Source organism: Lactuca virosa, chromosome 1, assembly GCF_052849685.1.
Source record: "Lactuca virosa cultivar CGN04683 chromosome 1, Lactuca_virosa_CGN04683_v6, whole genome shotgun sequence".
Lineage (NCBI taxonomy): Eukaryota > Viridiplantae > Streptophyta > Magnoliopsida > Asterales > Asteraceae > Lactuca > Lactuca virosa.
The window spans coordinates 260008588-260023696 of NC_136426.1; the positions used below are offsets into that span (position 1 = coordinate 260008588).

General features: G+C 36.4%; 1 non-coding gene across 1 annotated transcript; it reads left to right on the forward strand.

Moving 5' to 3' along the window:
* The first annotated feature begins 7337 nt into the window (after window positions 1-7337).
* On the forward strand, window positions 7338-7443 carry LOC145151775 (small nucleolar RNA R71). Its single transcript, XR_013732330.1, has one exon. It is a non-coding gene; the product is annotated as a small nucleolar RNA R71 (small nucleolar RNA).
* Window positions 7444-15109: the final 7666 nt, after the last annotated feature.

Consider the following 15109-nt stretch of genomic DNA (forward strand, 5'->3'; position numbering starts at 1 on the left):
GGCCCATTCCATATATATATAAGAGTCCATATTTAATTAGTTCTTTTTGATCACTTAATTAATTCTAAATTAATTCTTGATCAATACTAATTAAATAGTATGATTCCATATTAATATATTAGAACTTATAATATATTAATATAAATCATAAATATACTATTCTCAAAAGACTATCCATATAAATTATGCCGGTGAAGTGCAACCCAAATGGACCATGCCGGGTCGGGTCAAGTACATACCAAATATAGTTATGGACTTAGACATTAATCCAACAAGATCGTCCAGAGCTTCTGAGGAAGGTAAAAGTCTGCACCTTTCTCATTATTTTGGTTAGATCTCATGTGTTTGGAGTTCTAGGGCTTTTACCACCTTTGGTTTGGGACTTTGAGTAAAATGGATTAGCTAGAAGCCTAGTCCTCAGATCTGGACCTTGTGAGGTCCCTAGAGTCCAAAGGTCCCAACTTTATTCATCCAAATGAGGGTTGTTGTGCTTAACACCTTAAGAAGGGCTTGTTTTGGCATTTTGAGGCATTTGTGCCATGCATGAACGTAAAGGTCGAGACTTTATGTGTCTCTGGTGTCTTAAAGGGCTAGATCTAGGGTTTGGAATGAGAGATCTGACTTTGGACGTCTGAATGAGGAATCAGACCGAGGGGACTCGTCGAGTCCATGAGTTGACTCGACGAGTCAGTGAGGGTTTATCCCGATGAGCTTGAGCATGCGATAGCTCGACGAGTTGGGGGTCAACTCGACGAGCTGAGCTGGACTGTCACGAGATTTCTGAGGAAAGTAAGTGGACTCGACGAGTCGCAAGGGTGCACTCGGCGAGTCGGGTCAAACATGGATTGTTGACTCGAGTTTGACTTCTGTTGACTTTGGGGCTTTGATCAACATATGTAGTAGAGACCATGGAGGGGTAAAATGGTCTTTTATCCACTTCAAAGAGTTAAGAAGAGGAAGAATAGCCTTCGGTCATTAGAGTTGTGATTAGAGTATCACTTAGAGATATTCATGCCTTGTGTTAGGTGGAGGCTAGTTCGAGATCCGGGAGCGGGGTCTTTACTTGCTGCTGGTCAGGTGAGTCTTCTCACTATACTTTACCTAGAGTGGTAATTAGAGTTATATGACAGAGTATCTTGTATGCTATTTATGTGATTGTGATGCACTGCATTATTTCTATGTGATTTATGTTGTGTATGTTCCAAAGTTTACAGAGTTGGAACCGAAAGTTTCACAGAGTTAGGACCAGAGGGTCCACAGAGTTAGGACCAAAGGTTCCACAGAGTTAGGACTAGAGGGTCCACAGAGTTATAGCCTCGAGTGGCCAATATGTGTTATATGTGGTATTTTGGGGAACTCACTAAGCTTCATGCTTACCGTGTTATGTGTTATGTGTTTCAGGTATCTCAGAGGATCGCGGGACGGCACCGGCTTGATTGTACACACCAGAGAAAGAGTTATATTTTTAGGATCCTTGATTATTAATGGAGTTGTGCTTGTAATTTGAATAAACGAGATTTCTATACAAAATGTTATGAAAAGTATGCAATTTTAAAAATGAAAAATCTGTTTGAAGAATTACGGTGTTACATCGAGTTGGACTCGATTCCCTTAAATAGATTCGCCGTTTATTCCCAAGTTAAAACAACCGAAATAGTGTGTACTGCCGAATAGGGCTACTTGCTTGAAAGAATCGCCGGAAATAGTTGTAGAGAAGGGGAGGAAGAAGATGAGTATTTGCATATGTGTGTCGAATGAGGCAATAGAGGTCCGTTTTTATACAACAAGAAATCAATTCTTAATTAAGGAATTGATTGTGCCAATAAATGTCATTAATTACGCAATAAATGCCCAATAAATGCACCAGTTACCAAAACTCAAACCAAGGACCAAAATTGTAAAGTTTAGCAAAAATGAGGGTTGTGCGGGCCCAATTTGTTGGAGTTGCATCCGTGTTCACAGGTCACGCCTACGCACAAGTTCGGTGAACATGGCCTAGAAATCCAAGAATTGCACCCCCCTGTGCGCGGGTAGGAGTTGGAGTAAAACCATAGACACAAGTTTATAAGCCTATCATACATTCAAGCTTATAAACTCACTTGAGTTTAGTCTTGTAACGTCACACCTTATGACCTGATGAGTCAAACACTCTATACACTATCAGTCAGCGTCAGCTTCTATACCGCCAATGCTAGCGTATCAAGCCTATCAACGTCAACGCTTACTATAGTTATTCTATGTAATCTTGTATATTAGGTAGTGATATATATATATATATATATATATATATATATATATATATATATATATATATATATATATATATATAATAGATAGCAGATACGATATCCTTGTGATAAGGATTGGTTCTTAGTATAGATAAGATACAATCCATTCAATCAAGGGATATACTTGTATAGATTAGTATATATATTGAACATTAGGGTGAAACTCTAATGTGAACATGGCTTGGTGTCATAATCGTCTTTGTGACAAATCATCTTTTTGGTGAAGACAAAACCCTTTCTTGGTGAAAAAACAATTTTCAGATGGAAGCTCTCGAGTTCATAGACTTTGATATGCTTGATATCGTCAACAATGGTCATATCACCGCTGTGCATCAATCATCCAATAATGGTGCATTAGGTAGTAAGCTGAAAGGGAAGTTTGTGCCTTGATATAACAAGGAAGAGAAAAGGATGTTGAATCTTGATGTAAAGGCAAGAACTTCTATTGAAAACTCACTCCCCTTTTCTATGTATCAATTGGTTCAAAACTCTTCAACTGATCAAGAGATGATTATTACTCTATCATCTTCTTTTGAAAAACAAAACTCCTCAGATGATGAAGGTAAGTGTATTATGGCCCAGATCGTTGAATCTCACACTGCCACTTCAATTCTTAGTGTTGGGACTCTTGACGTTGATCCTCCTGAAGTTGCCGCAGACCTTAAGACATAAGGCGACACCACATCAGCATATCAGGTAAAAAATATCATTATTACTCTTGTGTTGAAAAAATCAAAAAAAAATGACACGATTGATCACCTTCATTTCGATTTATTGGTATCAAATAAAGAAAGATCTTCTCTCAGCTTTGAGTTAAAGAAACTAAAAGAAAAACTTGTTTGTTTTGAAAAATCTCTTTCTGCATTAAAAAAGGAAAACACATGTATCTCACTGACTAATAATTTTCTTCATATTGAAAAAGAAAAAATTGTTGATCATGATAAATGCATTCAACTCATTTTGAAAAATTGGGTCTCTTCTCACTTAAATGTCACAAGAATTATGATTTCTTAGATTCCAGACCAGTGTGAGAAATTTCTTATAGGTGATATAAAAGGTGTTATTGCCTTCTCACTGTGAGTATGTTCTTCCCTCTACTAAGATTTTACTAAAATTTCCTATATGCAATGGTAAAGTTCATTCAGTAAACGAAATTCTTAGCATTTTTACTTAGTGCTCCGTTAGCAATTCTAAACCCGAAGATCAATCAATGTCCTCTACTTCTGATGACTTAATGATTCATGAGATTCATGACAAGGTATCAACTGAGCATACCATCGATGACATTCCTTGTTCCAGAACTAAAACACTCTTAATTCAAATTCTCAAAGTTCATTGGGTTCAACAGTTGAAAAGAAATCAAAATCTATTGTTAAAGGAATGAATCCTGGAGTAAAAGTTTGTTATCGATGTGGTGATGCCTCTCACAAAGTCATCAAGTGAACTTTTAAAAAGAACTTCATTCGAGCTGACAACATCAAGACTCGTAATGATAAGTGGATCAAAAAGGGAGACTCATTGAACTGTCTCCCTGATGATTGTTATAATATTTTTCTTGAGTGACTCATTGCAAAATGATCCAATGTATATTGTGTGTTATTTTGTTTATTTTGTTTTTGAGCTTATTGTATATTTTAGTTTCAGGGTAAAGAACATATTTGGTATTTAGAAAGCGTCTACTCAAGACATATAACCTGATTCAAGTCTATTTTGGAAGATTTCATAAAGAAGGATGGTCCTACTGTTACATATGGAGACAATGGCAAGGGAGCTACAAAAGGATATGGATCTATCAATTGCAATTTCTTGGTGTTCAAGAATGTCTCTTCTGTGAAGGGTCTTCAGCATAATCTCATCTCAATTAGCCAACTGTGTGACGTTGGCTATGAAGTCATCTTCAACAAAAGAGAAGGAAAGGTTGTTGATCAAAAGAATGTCACTGTTCTGACTACAAACCGACAGAATGACATATATGTTTTAGATATGTTTTTGCTGACAACTCTCTTCGTATTTTCTTTTTTCTCTCGTGCTTAGTCTCATCTAAATTGGATGTGGCACAAGAGGCTATTGCATCTGAATTATAAGAACATATCAAAGATCTCAAGGGATCAACTTGTAAGAGGAATTCCTAAGATGCAGTTTGTCAAGGATAAGTTGTGCTTAGCAGAAACAGTGAGTCTAACACCCAGGACTCACGTCGTGAGCATAGGCCCATGTCGTAAGTTAGCAGTTCACAGCGAAAATTGGTCATGGCATAAGTAAAATCGGGCCTTAATTTGTGTTGGGGTTTACTCATAAGTCAAATCTAAGAACATTTAAGCAACATGCAGTAGAGGAATTGCATATTTGGGGTAATAATTTTGAAATTAAACATATCACAAACCCTAACACCTAAATCAAACAATTTGGTCAAAAAAACATTAAAAGTGTGAGTTGTTTACCTTAAGTTGAATATTACGTAAGAAAAAAGGTATAATGTTGGAAGAAAGATCCGAAATCAAGCGTGGGGGGACCAATTTTGAGTTCACTTCGTGAGTTTGGAATAAAGTGGTAGTCAAAGTGAGTTCTGGTTTGTTTATGTTGTGGTCCCATGAGTTTAAAGTTCACGTCGTGAGCATTAGGGCTCACGTCGTGAGTCGGTCCGGGCTAAAGTATTCGGGCTAATTAAATGTACCATGAGGTGGGCTTTTGGGCCACGAGGTGGTGTCGAGATTTTTCACAAAACGTCCATTTTACATAAAAACTTTTATTTATTTTACCACTTAAAATTTTTTAGGAACCCCATACTTGATTTTTACCAATTATAAAATTATTAAGACGATTAGATGATTAATTATCCTAAAAAAACTAAAAATGCAAAAACTAAACTAAAGGAATAAACGAAAAGAAATTTCAAACCGAGCTCGGGTTGCCTCCCGAGAAGCTCTTATTTTTGTTGGAGTCATGAGTCGGACTCTATGCCGCCTCACGTTGAATTGGTCGGAGTGTCCACCAATAATTGTATCTTTTGATCCTTCCATCTCCTTTTGTACGCTTTAACTCGTCGAATATACACCTTTTTAGAGTTTTCTTTTTTAGCCTTCACTTCATTTACTTCAAGTTTTCGTTTAGTCCCTTTATTTTCCAATTTTTCCTCATTCTTTAGCGTTATGGGAACCATTTTTTCATCCAAAGTTGAACTAGTTTCTTTGGAAGTAACCTCATCCTCGTCACTTGATAAGTCTTCACTTTCCTTACTCACCCAAGAAATTGGATTCTTATAAGCAATTACTTCAAATAAATGTGGAATGGATGCTCTTGGTTTAGTGGGTTTAACTTGTTGAATCATCTTAAGTTCTTCTTCCATTAGCTTCTCCAACTCTTCAAGTTCATGTGCTTCATCAATGTTGAAGACTTCACCTTGAACATCATTCCCTTGAAAACCATCTTCTATTCCAAAAGTAGCTTCTTCATCTCCAACTCTCAAAGTTAGCTTGGACTCGCGAATGTCAACCAAAGCTCGAGCAGTACTTAATAGAGGGCGGCCAAGAATAATCGGGGTTATCTTCTTTCATATCTATAACGACAAAATCAATTGGAAAAACGAACTTTCCAATTTTTACCAAGATGTCTTCCACAATGCCTCTAGGATGTGTCACTGAACGGTTAGCTATGTGAATTGTCATTCTTGTAGCCTTCAAATCCGGAAGATTAAGCTTTTGATAAAATGAGAAAGGCATTAGATTTATGCTAGCTCCAGAATCAGCTAAGGCATAAGTCCTTGTATTATTTCCAAACTCACATGGAAGAGTGAGGCGTGCAGGATCTCCCACCTTCTTTGGTAACTCTCCTAACACCACCTTAGAACTTTGCTCACTAAGAATTACCTTGGAATTTTTCTTTAATTACTGACGAGTATCTATTAAATCTTGTAAGAACTTCGCATATTCAGGAACTCAAGATATCGACTCAATGAAAGGAGTATTTATTGGAATACCCTTTACTTGCTTCATAAATTCCAAATGATCCTGTCCCAGTGGATGAATATTAGCCCGTGACGGAAATGGTAAAGGAGGATGATAAGCTTGAATAAGTGCTGAATTTTTCTGTTCAGACCTTGCCCACATCGTGAGCTTTGAAGGCTCACGTCGTGAGCTCGATGTTTCAACAAAAAATTTCTCTTCAAGCTTTGACTTTTTCGGCTTTGGTTCGGACTACTTCGGCTCCATTTCTAGTGCTTCTAAGAACTCAGAAATAGCATCTTCTTCAGTTTCAATCACCATTACATGTGATTGAGTCTTCTTGTCGGGAAATTTTGGAGATAATTTATTATTCACCAAAGTCGTTAGTTGACCAAGTTGGGCTTCGAGATTCTGGATCGATGCTTGATGATTTCTTAATAATGCTTGCTGGTCAATCATCATAACCTGTTGATCTTTCATCATGGCTTGTTGCTCCTTCATCATCGATCTTTGATCTTTTATAGTTGCATCTGTCTAATCATGTCTTTTTTCTGAAGCCTCCATAAATCGAGTAAGCATGGTCTCTAAGTCAACTTTCTTTTCAGCTGGTGGTTGCTCTTTTTGGTAGAAGCCTCGGCCAGACTGCCTATATTTATCTTCTTTTTGCTTCTTGTATTCTTCATATGGAAACCACTCCTTCTTTGGTTTTTCTCCAGTCTTCATCATATTTATCCCCACTCGAATAGCAAACTTAAGCATGTTTGTTTCCATTATCATCCAAGTGGCATTCCTTGGTCAAGTGTGGACCATTGCATCTTTCACATCCAACTCTAATAGCATGAATTGTCTGGTCCATTTTTGTCATTCTTCTGTCCATAGTGTTAAGCATGGCTAGGACAATAGCCATGTCTTCAGAATTTCCTCCCCCAATGCCTTTAACTCCATCATTCCTTGGATTGTGGTATCACGAGAATGCTTTGCGAACTCTTCAATTAACTCTTTGATTTCACCCGAATTTTTCTTTGTAAGTGGTCCTTGAGAATCAAGGAGTTGCCTCATCATGGCATTCACCCCGTCATAGAATATAGACACTTCTTGTTGTATGTTAAGGTCATTTTGAGGGCAGTTTATAAGTAACCCTTTATATCGTTCCCATGCCTCATAAAGCGACTCCCTGGTTGTTGCTCAAAGTTGGCTATTGCCTTCTTGAGTTTAGCTATCTTGGATGGTGGGTAGAATTGTTCTAGAAATTTCTCGTGCATCTGTGCCGAAGTAGTGATTGCACCAGGCAGTAGTGCCTTCAGCCAATCTTTTGCAGCTCCTTTAAAAGTGACCAGCAGCATCCTTAGCAAGACTGTCTCTCTAGGAACATTTGGGACAATGAAATAGTCTGCAATCTCATTGACCTCATCTAAATGCTTGTAAGCATCCTCATGATCCTTTCTGGAAAATGGTACATCCTTAAGTGCAGTAAGTATGTGTCCTTTCAGCTCAAATGTGGCAGTTGTAGGAATTGTAGGTTGTACTAAACTAGGACCAACATCGTCTCTTATCCGCTTTTTGTATGCTCCCATGGACATATCCGCAATGTTCGCCATCTCGTTTTCTGGATCGTCTTCGGGTTCACTCTTTTCTATTTCGAATTCAGGCTTAGATTCGTATTTAGATTCTTGTGGGTTAGATATTTGATCAGAGGTTTCAACCTTGCTTTTGTCCTTCGATGATGTACTTGACTCTCCCACTTTCTTTCCTGTCTTCTTTCCAAAAACTGATTTGAAATCCTTGAAAGGTGACTTTTTTGGTGTTTGGTTCACTCCTGCGTTCTTATCCGTCTTTTTGTGAAGGGCCGACTCTGGATCTTCAAGTGGTGGCACCAAAGGCGTGTTGGAACCTCTGGTCATGAACTACTGTAATAAAACAAAAATAAAAACATAAAACTGAACAAAAACTAACTAGAAATAGCCTACTGAGTGGTCACCACGACGTGGTAAAAGTCACCACCTTGTGTTGTCGCAGAAAGTCTAAACAGAAAATAAAAACGAAGAAAAATGAAAAACTATTGAACTCACGTCGTGAGCTTAAGGCTCACGTTGTGAGTTTGGTACTGAAACAAAAACTAGGCTGAGAATGTAACTTTTTGCAGGTTTTACTCCACAAAAAGGATCAATTAACCTAAAGCAAATAAATTAACAACTAAAGTAGCCGTTCACGGCAACTGCGCCAAAATTTTGATGTGTGGAATTAGCTACACCTAATTTTAAATTCATAACCTAACTAACTTAACTAACTAAAATGCACCGAGGCAGTGTACCTAGTCGAATTATAGGATAGTTTAGGTAAGTCGGGTGTCGATCACAGGGAACGGTTTTAAGTAATGAATTTACCTACTATTAAATTAACCTAAGTTCTAGCAAAGTAATGGTTTTTATCTAATTTTGCAAGTTTAGATGAACTTAACTTCTTAACTCAATTCAATCAAATAACAAAAACACTTCTGTTAGTTTGAATCCACTTTCCCTCAATGGTTTAACTATTAATTATGACAATTCCTGTTGGTTACCAATTAATGTATTATTAGTAATTCAATTCCAAATTAACTAATGTTGAATTAATTCATGTAGATCTATGCATATTCACACATATTTTAACACAGAATCAATTATTAAATAGAATTGGAGCTATGTAAGATTTAGCTGACAAATTCATAATATGAGTTCTCTAGCACAACCAAATTCAATAGTTCAATTACTTATCTAAGATTGGTTCTATCTTAGCTCTAATAATCTAATGTTCACTAAATTACTAGGTAATCGAATTCATGCAGATTAATGGTCACTAACTACACAGAATAAGAATCTAAAGCAATCTAGTATCAAATTAAGCATGCTAGGTATAATCAATCAAACACAATACATTAACCAACAAGATAAAATCTAAGTTATTATAATCAAACCATGAGTTCCAGCTTCGTCTAGCTAACAGAAGCAGCTAGATTTAGCTACTCATACTAACAAATAAACTCAAACAAGTCATAGTTGAAAGCATTGTAAAACTACCAAACTAGAAAGTAAATTATGTAATTCTCCTTCTTCCTTGGTATTAAAACCAAATTCTTAGCCTTCTAAACCTCTGAATTCGACTTCTGGAAACCTTTTCGCAGCTAGCCAACCTCTTAAATTCGTAGGGATCAAGGATTTATATAATTTTCGAAATATCCCTACTCATGTCGTGAGAATAGATATCTCACGTCGTGAGTCCAGTAATAATCTGTATCCAACACGGATTCTTGCTTCGCAATGTCTATCTTCTAGAAAGTCCACACTCACGTCGTGAGCCTTTACTTCTCACGACGTGAATATGTGTTTTGCTGGATTTTTCATCTTTTAAGCCTTAATCCTCCAAAGTTCCGATATTTAACGCTTTCGGTCCCTTTTCTTCAAAATGTCTTCTTTTGGCTGCAAAATATAATTTAACCTTATAAGTATCATTTATCTAAGCAAATAACCAAAATATTAATCAAAATGTAATTAAATATTGCCTAAAAATATCTATAAATATGGCAATATGACCAAGCCTCAAGGAAAGACTATCATTAGCACTCATTGGGTTTTCAGGAACAAAATGGATGAAGATGGGATTTTTATAAGAAAAAAAGATATACTTGTGGCTCAAGGGTTTTGTCAGCTGGAAGGGTTAGACTATGATGAAACATTTGCTCCTGTTGCTAGACTTGAAGCAATTCGCCTGTTTATTTCCTTTTCTTCCTTTAGGAACTTCAAAGTCTATCAAATGGACATCAAGATTGCCTTCTTACATGGAGATCTTCAAGAAGAAGTATTTCTAAAACAACCGCCAGGGGTTGAAAGTGAAGATTTTCCAAATCACGTGTATCGTCTTGATAAAGTTGTCTATGGTTTAAAGCAGGCACCAAGAGCTTGGTATGACATACTAGCAAGCTATCTTCTTACAAGTGGATACGATCGAGGAAAGATTGACAACACCTTTTTGATCAAACATTCAGGATCTTACATCATTCTGGATTAAGTGTATGTTGATGATATCATCTTTGGGATCCACTGATGAGAAACAATGTTCCGAATTCGCTGAGATCATGGCAAGGAAGTTCGAGATGAGCATGATGGGTGAACTTACTTTCTTTTTGGGTTTGCAATTCAAACAACTAAATGATAGTATTTTTTTACCAAACTAAATATATTGCAGATATGTTGAAGAAGTATGGTTTCTCTGATTGCAAGTCAACAAAGACTCTGATGTCCTCATCAGCGTCTACTGGTGTTGATCCAAATGGCGCTGATGTGAATGCAAGTTTGTTTCGAGGAATGATAGGATCTCTGCTCTATCTTACTGCCAATCACCCTGACATTATGTTTGTTACTATATTGTGTGCTCGTTATCAAGCTAATCCTAAGGAATCTCATATTCTCGCTATGAAAAAGGATCTTTTAGTACTTAAAGCATACACCCAATCTTGGGTTATGGTATCCTCATGATTATGAGTTCGAGCTGGTGGGATACACTGACTTTGATCATGGTGGATGTGGCATTGATCGCAAAATCACTTCTGGAGGAGCTCAAATGCTTGGAAATAGACTGGTAAACTGGTCCAACAAGAAGCAAACATCAGTGGGTTGCTCTACTGCTGAAGCTGAATATATAGTCGTTGGAAGTTGTTGTGCTCAGATTCTATGGATTCAAATCAACTCTTAGATTATGGTCTAAACTTCTCAAACACTCCCATCTGCTATGACAACACCAGTTCCATTCAAATGATACATAGTCTAATACAACATTCCAAGACCAAGCATATTGACATCCATCATCATTTCATCAAGGACATAGTTCAAAAAGGGAAAATGGAGTTGTTCTACAGTCCATCCACTGATCAGCTGGCTGACATTTTCACAAAGTCATTCGACCATAAGACTGTAAACAAGTTGATTGCAGATCTTGGCATGCTTTTAATGACTGATTTTTTCTCTAACTCTTTTGATTTAACATTGCCTCTACTTGCTTTCTGAAAAACACATAAAACACAAAAAACAAATGTTATTTCTATTATTTTTATAGATTTTTACATAGTTTGTTTAAGTCTTGTTTCAAGTATTTACAAGTATCCTCCTCTCTCTTTTATCTATATTCCAGGCCTATCTAAGATATATTTGCATATCTCTTCTTCAGAGTTTGTGAGAATCGGAGTCATCCTGAAAGATCTCAATGCTCTTAGTGTTAAGAAAAAGAGTGGCATCATGTCCTCGTATTCTTGTGAATTCCCCCTTTCTCATCCACTCATTGTTATGGACGCAAGGAGCAACCATTAATACAGTAAGTCTTATTTTCATCTACTGACTCATAATCCGATAAAACCTTGAATTCCTTCATGTTGATCTTGAAAACACGATGGTTTTATGGATTTGAGTCACTTAACTCGTTGGTTACAAAGACTGTTTTCTGCTCTTCTTTTGCTCCTGATGAATATGAAGCTTGGAAACCATCTACAACGCTTCAATGATAAATGGCTTCGTCACTCTTGATTTATAGTGAGATGTATTGTGTACTGATGAGTTTATCTTTAATTGTGTTCTTTTTTATAGCCAGAGTTCAAGGGGAAGATATCTCAGAAAATGGTAGTACATTTATGACCATTCAATTCAAAAGATTTGATGGAATGGGTCGTTATCACCTTTCTGAAAATGGTGCATAGATTTTGCTATTTAAACTATTTTCTTGTTTGACTAACTTTTTTTTATACTTATTTATTATTTAGTACCATTTTTTAAAGGGATCTAACGGTAGCAACTCTAAGCCTAGTATGCAGATTTTGACAAATCATCGTCCCTAGAAGCATGTTGTTGTATGTGAATAAATCTCTCTAAGTTTCTCATCAGCGAGACCATCTGCTGAGAACATTGAGTGACCCCCTCATGCTGAATGTATAGCATTGTCTAAACATTCTAAGTGAGATTTCATGGTCCAAATAGAAAATTGATAGAAAAGCTTAGGTGTTTATTCTTAGTTAACTATCTTACCTGACCCTGTCCCTAGAAGCATGCTTTCCGTATGCATCAAGTCTCATGTCCTGCTGAAACATTGAGCATAACCCAATGGCTTACACTAATTGCACAGCCATCATTATAAGAGATACTTTTCGGGTGCTTAAATGACAAAGGGTTATTCATGTCCCTGACCTCCTAGTTTGAGGTATGACATGGTACCATTATGAGTTAACAGATAATCTTTGATTCTAGACTGCAACTAAAACTCTATGATGCAAGAATTAAAATATTTTTTTGTTGATCGGTTATATGTGTTAATGATTTACATTGATTTCACCTAAGCATAACCGAAACAATCCACTATCTCCATATTTTCTTCTTTATAATTTCATGATTCAGCGTATGATACCAGACGCCGATGAGGATTTGAAAAATCTGTGTCGATGGGTATATCATTATCTGTGATGTATTACATGCACCTACCCACTCTTTCCCAATAGTTATTCTATTAAGAAGTCAATGATTCACTGTATTAGCCATACACTGATAAAAATTTGACATTCTTTGTCAATGGGTACATTTAATACCGAAATGTATTACATGCAACATACCACTCTTGCCCTTTTTCTTCTAATAAAAGTGATTAATGAGTCAACGTATGAGACCATACGCTGATGAGATCTCGCAATACTATATCAATGAATAGTAGTTTAAGCTCACACTATCAGGAGACATCACAATCTTCCTAGACTGTAAGCTGCAACTCTGATACTCTAGTCTTCTCCTCGAGTTCTATTTTTTTTTGCTGATTTCAAAAAGGGGGAGAACGTAGCTAAAGATGAAGAAATTCCTAACTCAATAAACTCCTAGATGTTACCAATCAAAAGGGGAGTCAAGTGGACGTCAACATTCTCAGCCCGTCACCTATCCATCCGATGTCTGCTGCAACTCGTAGATACTGCCTCCACTGATTGAGAATCATAAATGGAAAGTCATCTTCTCATGGGGAACAGTCGTTAAAAGCTGAAGAACTTAAAAGATGAAGAACTTCAAATTTTCAATCTTACTCTCATGGGGAGCGAATTCATTAAAGATTTGTTTTGACATCATCAGATAAGGGGAGATTGTAAGGTCACACCTTATGATATTATGAGTCAAACACTCTATATACTATCTTTCAATGTCAGCGTCTATACCGCCAGCGCCAACGTATCAAGCTTATCAGCATCAACGCTTAGTATAGTTATTCTATGCAATCTTTTGTATATTAGGTAATGATATATATATATATATATATATATATATATATAATAATAATAGATGGCATATCCTATATCCTTGTGATAAGGATCAGTTCTTAGTATAGATAAGATACAATCCCTTCAATCAAGGGATATACTTGTTCATATTAGTATATATTGAACATTAGGGTGAAACCCTAATGTCAACATGGCTTAGTGTCATAATCGTCTTTGTACAAACCGTCTTCTTGGTGAAGAAAAAACCCTTTCTTGGTGAAAGAACAATTTGGAGAACTCCCTGTGTTATTTACTTTCTGTTCTTTGTTTTTCTTAGATTAAGTTTACTTTCGTTCTTTATACTTGAAGTGTATCCGATGGATACAAACCTTCAATTGGTATCAAAGTGGGTTTTGATACACTCAAGCAAATCATGTCACCTTCTTTTATTCCAAAATGAAATGTCTATAATAAGACCCCCCCATCTGATAAACACAACTTCTCTACATGGAAATCAAAGGCCATTGAAGCTCTCGAGTTCATGGACTTTGAATCCTTGATATCGTCAACAAAGGTCCTATCGCAGCTGTGCATCAATCATCCAATAATGGTGCATTAGGTAGTAAGCTGAAAGTGAAGTTTGTCCCTGGATATAACAAGGAAGAGAAAAGGATGTCGAATCTCGATGTAAAGGCGAGAACTGCTATTGGAAAATCACTCCCCTTTTTTGTCTATCATTTGCTTCAAAATTGTTCAACCGCTCAAGAGATGATGAATACTCTATCATCTGCTTTTCAAAAAGAAAATTCCTCAGATGATGATGGTAAGTGTATCTTGGCCTAGATCGTTGAATCTCACGCTGACACTTCAATTGTTAGCGTTGGGACTCTTGACGTTGATCCTCCTCAATTTGCTGCAGGCCTTAAGACAGAATGGGACACTACATCAACATATTAGGTAAAAAATCTCATTAATTATTCTTGTGTTGAAAAATTCGAAAAGAATGACATGATTGATCACCTTCGTTTTGATCTATTGGTACCAAATAAAGAAAGATCTTCTCTCAGCTTTGAGTTAAGAAACTAAAAGAAAAACTTATTTGTTTTGAAAAATCTCTTTCTGCATTAAAAAAGTAAAACGCATGTATCTTACTGACCAATAATTTTCTTCACACTGAAAAAGAAAATATTGTTGATCATGCTAAATGCATTCAACTCATTTTGAAAAATTGGGTCTCTTCTCACTTAAATGTCACAAAAACTATTATTGCTCAGATTCAAGATCAGTCGGAGAAATTTCTTAGAGGTGATATAGAAGGTATTGTTGCCTTAACAAAACTTTTTGAGACTAAACAAACCACGTATATAGCTGACTGTTTAAAAGACGATTTTAAGGACAAATTTGTGAGCTCTTTGTAACACCGTCAATTTCCAAACAAATTTTTCATTTTAAAATCATATGATTCTCATAATGCATTTCACAAAATATCATTTATTTAGTTTACAAAACGCATCTCCATCATTTTTTGATTAATAATCCAGGATCCTCAAAACATAACTCTTTCTCTGGTGTGTACAATCGAGCCGATGCCTTCCCGCGATTCTGAGAAAAACCCTTAAACACATAAC